The following is an 11,491-nucleotide window of genomic DNA, read 5'->3' on the forward strand; positions in this document are numbered from 1 at the left end:
GCGGGCGGCGCCCCCTGGCGGGCGCGCGGATCAGCACACGCCGGCTCCGGGCCCGCTGGGCGCGCGCAGCTCCCGGGCGCCGCCCGCCCCGCCCGCCCCGCCCGCCCGGCCTCCGTCACTGGCCCGCCGCCGGGCTCGGCCGTGTCCACCTCCTTCCCGCCCAGGCCCCGGCGCTGCAGACCTATCTAGGAGCGACGGGCCAGCCCTGGGGACACGGGCCTCTGGCCAGAATGGCCGAGTGCCCAGGCCAGAGGAACTGGTCGTGCGGAGAGCCGGGCCCCTGGCGTTCTGTGAAAATGTTTTGTGGGGGAGGGAGGAAATGTAAAAAAAAAAAGAAAGAAAAATAGCGTTTGCAAAACACACTTTCGGCGGATTGTGCTGGGCACCCCAGGGCGTGTTAACTTGGCAAAGGGCGGCTGGAGAGGGCTAGAGAGGATTGTCGATTGTCGTCATTCTCAGAATTCGGACACATGGGCCTGAGGCTAGGAGAACCTCCGGGAGCCCTGAATCTGGCAGGATCCTCAGAAATCCATGCAGTCCACACACCTGACAGATGGGGACACTGGGGCTTGGTGGTCTAGGGTTCGGGGACAGGGCTGGCCCTGGGACATTGGGGTTTTCTGCATAGGCATGGGCAGCAGCCAGCTGGGCAGGGGATGGGATGGGGGTCCCTGCTCTCCCAGAGCTGGTCTGTAGGGGTTGACCCCTCACAGTTCAAACACTGACCCTTATGAGGGGTAGGGGGAGCTGTGATCTACCTCTGGGGCAGTCCGGAAAGTCCAGGGCCTGTTGGGTGGCAGGATCATGCTGCTGGCCTGAGTCTGCCAGGACCCCGCAGGAGGGCAGAGGGAAGGGAGCACTTTGGGATCATCCCGGGAGGCTTAAGCTGGTTGCCAGTTGGGTTTCTGTCACTGGCATTTAAGAATCCGATATGATAGATGATAGATGTAAAGTAGGCAATTTTCATGGTTGACAGCCAGAGTGATCAAAAGTCTTCTGAAATCTTGTTTGAGACTGAATCAAGATGCTGAGGCCGTTTTTCTCTAAGACCTTGGAAGCTGAAACTGATCATGTGCTCTCTGGGGAGTAAGCTACCCTCAGCAATCTGGAGTTCTTGTTAACACCCTGGGAGGTGGTAAAGGGTTATTTTGTTCCTTCTCAAGCTTGAGCATGTATCAGAATCACCAGCAAGGCTTGTTAAAACACACTTTGCTGGGCCCCACCTCAGAGGGTCTGCATTTCTAACAAGTTCCTAGGTGATGTTGATGCTGCTGAGGTGGAGACCACCTTTTGATAACTTTGCTTTACAGGAAGGAAAAGAACAAACATTTAGTGAGCACTTAGGCTGTGCTAAGCCTACTTCATTTTTCCCCTTCTTCTAAGATGTAATTCATGTTCCATAAAAGTCATCCTTTTAAAGTGCACAATTCAGTATTAGTATATTCACATAGTTGTTGCAATTATTACCACTAATTCCAGAACATTTCCATCACTCCAAAAGAAACCTCTTACCCATTAGCAATCACTCCCATTCCCCACTGCCTCTGCCGCCGTCAACCACTAATCTATTTCTGTCCCTCTGGATTTGCCCATTCAGGACATTTTGTATAAATTAAATCATACGCACTGTGTGGCCTTTGTGTCTGGCTTCTTCCACTTACTGGAATGTGTTCAAGGTTCATGTTGTAGCAGGTATCAATCCTTCATTCTTTTTTATGGCTGAGTAATATTCCATTGTAGAAATATGCCCTATTCCACGCAGGGCTTGAACTCACGACCCTGAGTTCAAGACCTGAGTTGAGATCAAGAGTCAGATGCTTAACCAACTGAGCCACCCAGGCGCCCCTATGTTTAACTTTTTGACCATCAAACCGTTCTCCAAAGCAGCTGTACCATTTCACATTCCCACCATTGATGTGTGAGGGCTGCAGTTTCTCGTATCTCCACATTTGTTATTGTCTGTCTTTTTTATCAAAGCCACTTTAGTGGGTATGAAGCAGTATCTCATGTGGTTTGGATCTGCCTTTCCCTAACGACTTATGATGTTGGGTATCTTTCTACCTGCTTGATGGTCAATTGCATATTTCAATGGAGAAATGCCTATTCGTATGCTTTGCCCATTTTTCGATCAGGGTGTCTTTTTTATTGTTGAATTGTAAGAGTTATTTATATATTGTTTTTTTTTTTTTAAAGATTTTCCTCATTTATTTGAGAGAGAGCATAAGCGGGGTAAGGAGCAGAGGGAGAAGCAGACTCGAGCGGGGGTGAGGGACAGAGAGAGAGGGGAGAAGCAGACTCCCCACCAAGCAGGGAGCCCAACACGGGGCCTGATCCTGAGACTCCGGGATCATGACCTGAGCTGAAGGCAGGTGCCCAACTGACTGAGCCAGCCAGGTGCCCCATATATATTCTAAACACTAGACTGTTACTAGCCAAATGATATTAAGCCTCCTTCTTATATTCTTTAAAATCTAATCTCCATGTGTTAACCCTATGAGGTATTTTATGAGCCTTATGCGAGAGACCGTACAACTGAAATCCAGACAGAAGAAATTATTTGCCGAGTTCATACTAGTAAGTGGCAGAGGTGGTACTGATGTCCAGACCCTTTTGGGTACTAACTTTTCTACACATGTTGGCATTTGCTGCCTTTGTCCTGACATCCATTTCTTCCTGTGCAGCATCACGATTTTGTTGAGGAAACTACACCTTTAGAACTCTCAGCTCCTGGGCACCTGGGTGGCTCAGTTGGTTAAGCGACTGCCTTCGGCTCAGGTCATGATCCTGGAGTCCCGGGATCGAGTCCCACATCGGGCTTCCTGCTCAGCGGGGAGTCTGCTTCTCCCTCTGACCCTCTTCCGTCTCGTGCTTTCTATCTCTCATTCTCTCTCTCTCAAATAAATAAATAAAATCTTAAAAAAAAAAAAAAAACTCTCAGCTCCTGTCTTTCAGGGGAAGCCACATTCACTCCGTGGCTGCAGAAGTGAAGCCCATGCTGGCCTCAGCCATTGACACACACCATCTCTGTGACCACAGTGGCTGGTTCAGCGAGACGGCCACGGGCCTCCAACCAAGCCAGTCAGGCTGAGAGAGGTGCCCATTCTGGTCTGGGTTACCTCCTGGGGAAGGAGACCAGCTCCCGGTGCTGATGGGGCTACCGCCACCCTGAGCCTGTGCCTGGAGCTTCCCCGGAGGAAGCAGAGCTAGGATGTGGGACCTGGTGTCCGTGTTTGAGGACCAACCCATGCCACAATGATGCAAGCATAGCCCCTGGAATTTTAGCTTTCGGGAGCCACTAAGTTCCCCTTTTGTGCTCAAGCCAGTTTGGGTTGGGGTTTCTGTCACATCAACCAAGGGGGCCCTCACGGATACAGATTACCACGTGGCCAAAGGAGCTTTTTCAATAGGTTTTTATTGGAATGGTTATATTAGCAAATCCCACACATACAGGTATACACTATCGGCATATAGGTATATACCATACCATTTCACTACTTAATTATACTTACATTAACCATGTGGACCTGGGCATTGTACTGCCCAGGACATTTCAAAGGACTAATAAGATCTGATTGCCAAGAACTCAGCTCACATTCTACTCGCAGGTATCTGTGTTCTAGACAAGGTAACTCCCCCCTACAGTGAGCCCCCAAACTAAGCAAATGATCAATTTTGCTTTTTGGCTATTTGATGTGTGTTCTTTCTGGCATGAACTATCCATTGGTGAATTAAAATTCAAGTGCATAGTTTCCCTTTCATCCCTCAAAGTGGAAGGGAAGTCATTTGCCACATTTAAGTATATCCCAAGCCTCCCCCACCCCCAAATTACCTGTACTACAGTTAGAAAAATAGTTTTGTATGCCATCCTCTGAGATGTTGTGCATAGTTAGCAGGAACCCAGAATGAGAGGAGCTCTGTGAATGACCCAAATGTGAAAGGGGTAACTTGAATATTTTAGATGAGTACAAAAGCTACTGAGGGTCAAAAACAATTGTGACATGTGTAGCCTACGGTTTGGACCAACCGACTCCTTCTCTTGTTTAGGAACAGGACTGTTCTAGTAGGTGAGGGCCGTTCTCGTACCCCAAATAGCATTTCCTAGCTTGGAGTCTTTTTCCTGTTTCTGTGATCACACATTCTGACCCGAAGCACCAGCCAAGGGTGCCTGTCCGCCAGCTAAGGGGGGGTGGGGGGAATGAAGGACACAGCGCCCTCTCCAGGAAGACATGTGTCATTTTAGGTAGGGCACCCAGTAAAGACGCTGCCACCCTGACTCTGGCCACAGCTAGTGACTTGGTCCACACAGCATGCTGGTACTCAGTAGGCAGCTCACCTGCTTAGGAACAGCATACATGAGTGAAGGCAAAGAAAAGGCCCGGGTGTTAGAGTCTACCTATCCCCCACCCCCACCTTTTGTTTTTACAAACATCTCTGCTCAGTACCTACCAGTCACTAGTATAGTCTTTTAATATCACTCAGCGTGAATACCCTTGGATTTATTTTATTTTATTATTATTATTTTTAAAGATTTTATTTATTTATTTGAGAGAGAGAATGAGATAGAGCATGAGAGGGGGTAAGGTCAGAGGGAGAAGTAGACTCCCTGCTGAGCAGGGAGCCCGATGCGGGACTCGATCCCGGGACTCCAGGACCATGACCTGAGCCAAAGGCAGTCGCTCAACCAACTGAGCCACCCAGGCGCCCCAATACCCTTGGATTTAATTGTGGATGAAGGATAAGTCTGAAAACAAATTTAAATTCACTTGGCATTGGGTTAAATTTGTAAAAATATAGCTCAGAACAATCATCTGTAGCTTTCGACAGTTGCCAGTAGCTCTAAAGAGAGCTGGGGAGAGAGGGTGACAGTCTGCTGAGGGGGTAGGTTGCTGATGAAGGCCAGCCGGGCTTGCCAGATGACCGACCGACATGACATGTGTCTTCCCTGCACATGTGCCCACCCAAGTGGGCAACAGTGGACTGGTGGGAAATGAGCCTGGTTTCAGGCCAGCACTCCACTGGGCGGGGCGGGGGGGAGGGCCTTTGAGGCTGTGTCCCAGGGGATTAAGGATCCACTGCAGCTGAGAAGATGGTGCTAGTGACATCCTCCAGCTCTCGGCTTCTCCACCCAAGGACAATGCGTGTGGTTTATAAAGGTGCTTACCCTGATTTTGATGACCACCCTTGGCTTGTGCACCGGGGCTCTGGCAGCTGCCTCTCGGCCCCCAGCAATGCTCCCCAGGCCTGCTGGAACAGAGAAAGTCATTCCTTTCAGGATGCCAAGCCAGGTCAGTGCCACCTCGAATCTCTGTCTTTTGTGGTATATGCATGTAGAAAATTCAAAGGGAGGGACTACGAAAGCCCAAGAGGGAGGTCTGTGTGATTCCAGTAGCACTGAATCCTTCTGGAAGTTTAAGACTCAAATTTGCGTGAAATTCAAAGTTTAAAAAAAATTTTTTTTTGTTTGTTTGTCTTAAAGTGTCTTCCTTCTTCCCCAAGTCAGAGTGAAGAAAACAACAAATGGCTTGAGCTAGAGTGAACGGCAAGAGGGAAAACTCTGATAAGTCCCAGGTCATGGACTGGGGGTCCCCACAGGGTTTCATTAGATCATGAGAGTCAAGTCTGGAGAGAGACATGTCGTCCTTTGAGCAGCCGAACCCCCTGGCATCCCTTCCCCTCCACAGTCACTGGAGGCCGGTGGGATGCCGCTCTGGGGAACGCAGGTGACTGCTTGCATCCCACACCAGCTAGGGGCCCACCAGATTCTCTTCTTCAAAGTTCAGTTGGTTGGGATCTTTCAGGACACCCCTAAGAAAGACGCACACTCCCTGACTGAACCGGCAAGAGGGGCCCCATGGCCACAAGGGGGCTGGGAGCCCCAGAGTGGGGAGGAGGGGCCCAGCCTCTGGGGGAGAAAACTTTCTCCTTCTGCTGTGCCAGGCTCTTCCTGCTGTTTTGCTGGACAGTAAGAAAAGCAGAAAAGCACAGGTCCACGCACCCAACACAGGCACCTTCCCTCTGGATCCTTCTTTCCATATTTCCTCTGATGTTATGATACTGAAAACATGTAAGTTTTCCAGTCCTGGTGAAATATCCATGGATGTTATGTGAACTTATACACTCATTTTATCCTCTTCCCAGTGGGCTTTGGAATGATTTACCGACGAGGCCACAAGAAAGGGCACAACTGCCCTTAGGGAGGACGCTTCTTTTAAGCTGCTGGTGTCACAATGACCGTCCTGTGGTAATGATCTCTCATTCGGGTGTGGAGTCGGGAGTGAACGCGCAGTTGAATCATTCCAAATTCCGCTTCTGGGAGTGAGTGAGGGTCAGCCCCCTGCCTCTGGCACTGCGTTCGGGCGAACGCCTCCTTTCTTAAAGAGGGAAGTGGCACTCAGTGGTTTTTCTAAATTGGTTCCCTGTCAGGAGCTCCTTCTGCTCATACCTTAAATGTCAGTGTCCCCAGGGCTTTTTCCCAAGCTTGGCTCTCATGGCATCGGGCAGTGGTAGCCCCACTCTGGCCCCACTCTGGCCTCCTCCATCATCGGAAATTAAGGGAACATCAGGCCCAGCTGGACACCCCTCTGGGGGATTCTAACTCCTGTGAGCTTGTGTGTGTGTGTGTGTGTGTGTGACAGAGGGGGAAGGGGGGAAGCAGAGAGGGGAGAAGGGGGAGACAGGGAGGAAGGGGGAAGGAGGGAGAAGGTTTGGGGCATCTCAGGGACTGGGATTCCATGGGTCCTACTTTGGTAGGTCCAGGTGACAAGTTCATTTAAAATACAGCTTCCCAGGGATTCCGATGCTGAGGGGTCCCACCCTGACCCTCCCTTTCCCCACCAAACCTCTGCCTGAGACCCAGAGCTGCATCTCCAGGCCTCCCTCTAGAGGCCCTGACAGCCTGAGATGGAAAGTGTCCCCACAGGGGCTCTCTCTGGGTCCCCAGGCTTGTGGAGGTGTCTCACCCATGGGCAGTATAGCTCGTCTTGCCCCGCAGGGGGTGCAGAGGCAGGCAGCCCCCGACAGACAACACCCCCCCCCCCGCCCCGGGTCACCAAGACTGCCAACCTGGGCTTCCACTTCAGCCTCCTGGCAGCCACCTTTTCCACCTTCAGCGGGACCTTGGGGTCAGCCTACCTGCAGTGCTCTGCTCTGCCTGCTCTCGGGTCCACACTCAGCCCTGGGAGTGAGCCCCACCCTTGCCGGTCTCCGGGCCCTGAGGCCAGTCACACCCCTCCACGGCTGCCCTGTGCCCTCCCCCCCAACCCAGGAAGCCCCCCTCTTCATGACTCACCCCCATGGTGTCAGATCTCCCACCGCAGTTGGCTGTTAATGTGCCGTTTTCTATCACAGCCTAAGTCTTAACGGGCACTGGGGTCACCCAAGCTCGGAGTGTGTAGGTTTAGCCCACGGGAAGCACTTAATAAAGGGCTCTTGGCGAGAGTAGCCTCAAAATCCTGCCTTTTCCCTTCCAAATTCTACTTCCTGGAAGTCAGTGTTTGTGTCTGATGACATTCAGGAGCAGCGACCGCTTGACAAGGTGACCTGACATGAGCACCACCTCCTTGCTTTCCTGTAGCAAAACCCGAGCCTAAGTAATCAGGGCATTTTTGATTTGCCTTCAGTTAAAATCAGTTTCACTTAACATGGAGATCATGGAAAGAACTGGGGGTGAGGTGAGGTGAGGGTGAGGGGTCATAACAATCCGAGAAGAGTTTACCAAGCCCATAGGAAGGATCAGGAGCCCGCCATGTTTTGGAAGCGGGGCTGTTGGGGGCCTTGGGGAGGCTGGCGGTACAGGCTCGGCCCCGGGTGCAGATGGTGGAAGTTTCCCTGAGCCAGGCCTGAGGAGGGGCTGGGAGATGGAGCCTTCCTTGGCAAGCAGGGCTCCCCAGGCTTGCGGAGGTGTCTCCCCCCGCCCCCCCCAGGAAGTAGATGTCATCTTGCCCTGCAGGGGGCGCAGAGGCAGGCAGCCCCCGACAGACAGGCCCGCCCACCGCACCCACCGCCCGCTGACCCCGTGCCTGGCCTTCCTGTGGTGTTCTGGCTAGTAGCCTCTTCCCTCTTCCTGACAGGTCAGCAAAGGAGGGCTAATGGGCAGTTCTTCACTTAGGGAGTTAAAAATAACCCAGTTGTGTTTGCCTTTTAAACTATTTCACCCAATTTAACCCAATTTCTAGGCGATCAGGTGATGGTTATGGCCATCCTGTGGTGCTTGCTGAGAGATCTGCACCCAGCTTGGCCGGGGACAGGATGGAGAGGCTGGAGGGGGGAGAAGGGGGAGACAGGGGGAAGGGGGTAGGCAAGGGGGGAAGGGGGAGGCAAGGGGGGAAGGGGGAGGCAAGGGGGTAAGGAGGGAGGCAGAGGGGGAGGGGGGAGGCAGAGGGGGAAGGGGGGAGGCAGAGGGGGAAGGGGGAGGCAGGGGGGAGGGGGGAGGCAGAGGGGGAAGTCAGGCCCAGCTCAGAGCAGTCCGCCAGAGGGACGGAGGGGTTTGTGGTAGAAGCAGCTTCTTCCTCTGCCCCTTCTGTTCTTCAAATAGTAACCCTCCCTCCCCCCCCCAAAAAAAAGAACCAATAGGAAGTTATCTACACGTCCCAGCTGATCACCACCGAGACCGTAAGCCTTGCCGCAGATGAGATGCTCATCTGTCGGGGAAGAAGTGTCTCTCCAGAACCCCCACCGTGCCTGTATGGGCAATAACCTGCTCCCAAACCTCGAACTTCCCCAAGGCAAGGGTGCTGAGAAGGTTGCCGTCACCAAGCTTCCCTGTCCTCCAGGGCCCCTGGCGCGGCTCCCCAGAGGCGTATCCAGCACCCCAGCCAGCAGAGAGGCTGTTATGGGGGATGAATGTTGCTATTCCTGGAGTATATGACCCCCACGCAGAAGGTGCAGTCCCTCCCGACAAAGGCAGGACATTCTGTGGCTGAGCATGAAAGTGGCCTCGATGTTTAAGGAGAAGGAGTCTCGAGCTGGGACCTGGGGCCATTCTGAGGGAATGCCCCTGTGAGAAACACCTCGTTGGCTCTTTGACAGTGAAGACGTGCCCTAGATTCACCAGAAACCCAGATACTGTGTCATGGGTAGAGTTTTTGTTTTTGTTTTTGTTTTTTTTTAGGGGCCTGGATGTTTACTTTCTTCTCATGTGATTTCATTCCTTTTTTGCAAAAGGAAACATCTCGAGGGAAATGTAATGGATATGCTTTTGCGAGGCCAAACAAATCAGGAGAGAATGCTTGGAGGGGATCCCGGTTCTGGGGCGGGGGCACCATGGTCAGAAGTGAGCTGTCTTCCCTGTTGGAGGAGCCAAGCCAAACAGAGGTTGGGTGTGTGGCTCTGGAGTGTGGCACACCGGGTGCTCGTCTCCTCGGGAGGCTTTCCCTCGCCACAAAGCAGGGGGGTGCAGTGCTGCTCTTTCTGAACAGTGCCCTCTTGAAACTGTTTATCAAAAATATTTTTTCTAGTACAAAGACAATAAAAAGGGGGAAAACCAAAACCAAAACCAAAACCAAAACCAAACCTCAACCAGAAGCCCTTGGTGACAGGTAAAACAGAAAAAGCTGCTAAGACCTTACAGATTCTGCACTGTTCCGGCCTCCCGTGACTGGCAACACAACGAGTCCCTGTGAGGCGACATTCCTGATGGCCGTCTCCACCGTGGTTCTCTGAGGGGCTTTGCTCAGGGGCACAGCTGTGTTTGAGGCAGCTTAGCAATGCATGACGAGAACAGACACAGAAGGAGGAGAAGCCAGCCGCACACGGGAATAGGGCAAGTGTTCATCTCCAAGTTGTGTTTTACGGGGTTGATAAAAGTCACAGGGTGTGGGGGGCCTGGGCGGGGGGCGGGTCCCGGGTCTGCGCGGTTTGCTGCCAGATCTAGCTCCAGAATATGGAGGCTGGAGTTTCCATTCTCATACCAGGGATCTGAGGACCTGAATGCATTTCTATCTGTACATAGCTCCTATGGATAGGAGAAACAGGCTGAACTATGGCTGTGTCCTTGGGCAAGAAGGATGTGTCGATTTGTTTTATAAATTTTCTCATCGTGGTTCTGGGTTGGGTTTACTCTCCAGATACATGTTTCTCTTGATGTTAACATCATGTCATCCCAGGTGTGTGGGAGGAGCGTGTGTGTCCCTGAATGTCCCCCGTGCTGGCCACCGTGTCTTTTTCCGGAAGCTCCTGAGCCTTCTTGGTGTTGATGCTGAGGCTGGTGGGAGGGGGACTGGGTTGGCTCGGGAAGGCAGAAGAGGGGTGCTCATCTGGTCTCTAACAGCAAGGATGTGGTTTGATCTTCTCAAGAAAGCACTCAGAATCATTCCGATTTTGACGCCCGCTTGCCATCATGCCCAAAGAGGACCGGCCTCCCGGGGACCACCTCCACGCACACCTCAGCAGATGCCATGCAGACGAGTCCGCAGGCCTCAGGGTCAAGGCCTTCGGTGTTTCGGTGGTCACATAAGCACTCGGCTCTATGCTCTATGAGGGAGGCCGGAGGAGGCCACAGAGATGACCCCCTGTCCTGTGTAGCCAGCAGAACCCCCTCCTTGTGCTGCTCTGGGTGGTCAGTCTCAGGGGAGGGATGAAAGGCAAGCCTTTCTTTCAGGAAACTTTAGAAAGAGGCTCTTTAACAGAAAGTAGAATATGAGACAGGAAAATACGGAGCGGGCCACGTAGCAGCAACTCGGGCCCCACGTCAGCAAGAAGCAGCGCCTGCAAGCTTTAGTACGCGTTGTTAAGTGGAGAGCACAAAAGGTATTTAAAAAAACCCCAACTGTCACCCTGACACAGAATAGCATGTGATTATTCAGAGACACGTTTGCCACGCAACCCTCACACACCCTGCCCCCCCAACCGGCCCCTGCCCGTCTCTGGGAACAGCCAAGCTTGTTGGGGCCCACATTCTCCTGCCGGCTTTGGGCGGTTTCGGTACTGTGAAGCCACCTGGGTGATAATGCTGTCCTCAAAGCCTCCCCTTGGGGGGACCTTGCAATTTAACCCTGAGCCCCAACCTGTGCTTGGAAAGCCCTGCCATTCTTCCAAAAATGGACGCTGACAAAAGGATACAACATAAGAAAAGTGATCATAAATCAAATCACAAAAGAGGTGACCCCCCCCCAGAGCCCGTTTAGAAAAAATCAGGTTTTGTTCTCATCATACATGTCCAAAGAAGGTTCGATTGTGGAGAATTCACTTTCGTACACCAGGCTCCGAGGAGACAAGGAGTTTCGGTGAAAGAAGTGACCACCTGGAAATGGGACAAGAAAAAACAGACTTAAGTCATCAGGCCTCCCCTTCCTGCACAGCTTGGAGGAAAGCACACGATTTCTCTTCAAAGCATCACATTTTCTCACATATCTCCATTTTGGGCTCTTATCATGGGACAAATGGAAAGAATTCAGGCATTCCCTCAACTTAAGCACAATATAAACATGTAAATCCCAATGTTCGGGTCCCTAAGAGATTAAACGCTGGGGCTTTTCTTTTCTTTTCTTTTTAA

The sequence above is a fragment of the Callorhinus ursinus genome, unplaced genomic scaffold (genome assembly GCF_003265705.2).
Source record: "Callorhinus ursinus isolate GAN/ISIS: 27379988/994484 unplaced genomic scaffold, GSC_fseal_2.0 scaffold81, whole genome shotgun sequence".
Lineage (NCBI taxonomy): Eukaryota > Metazoa > Chordata > Mammalia > Carnivora > Otariidae > Callorhinus > Callorhinus ursinus.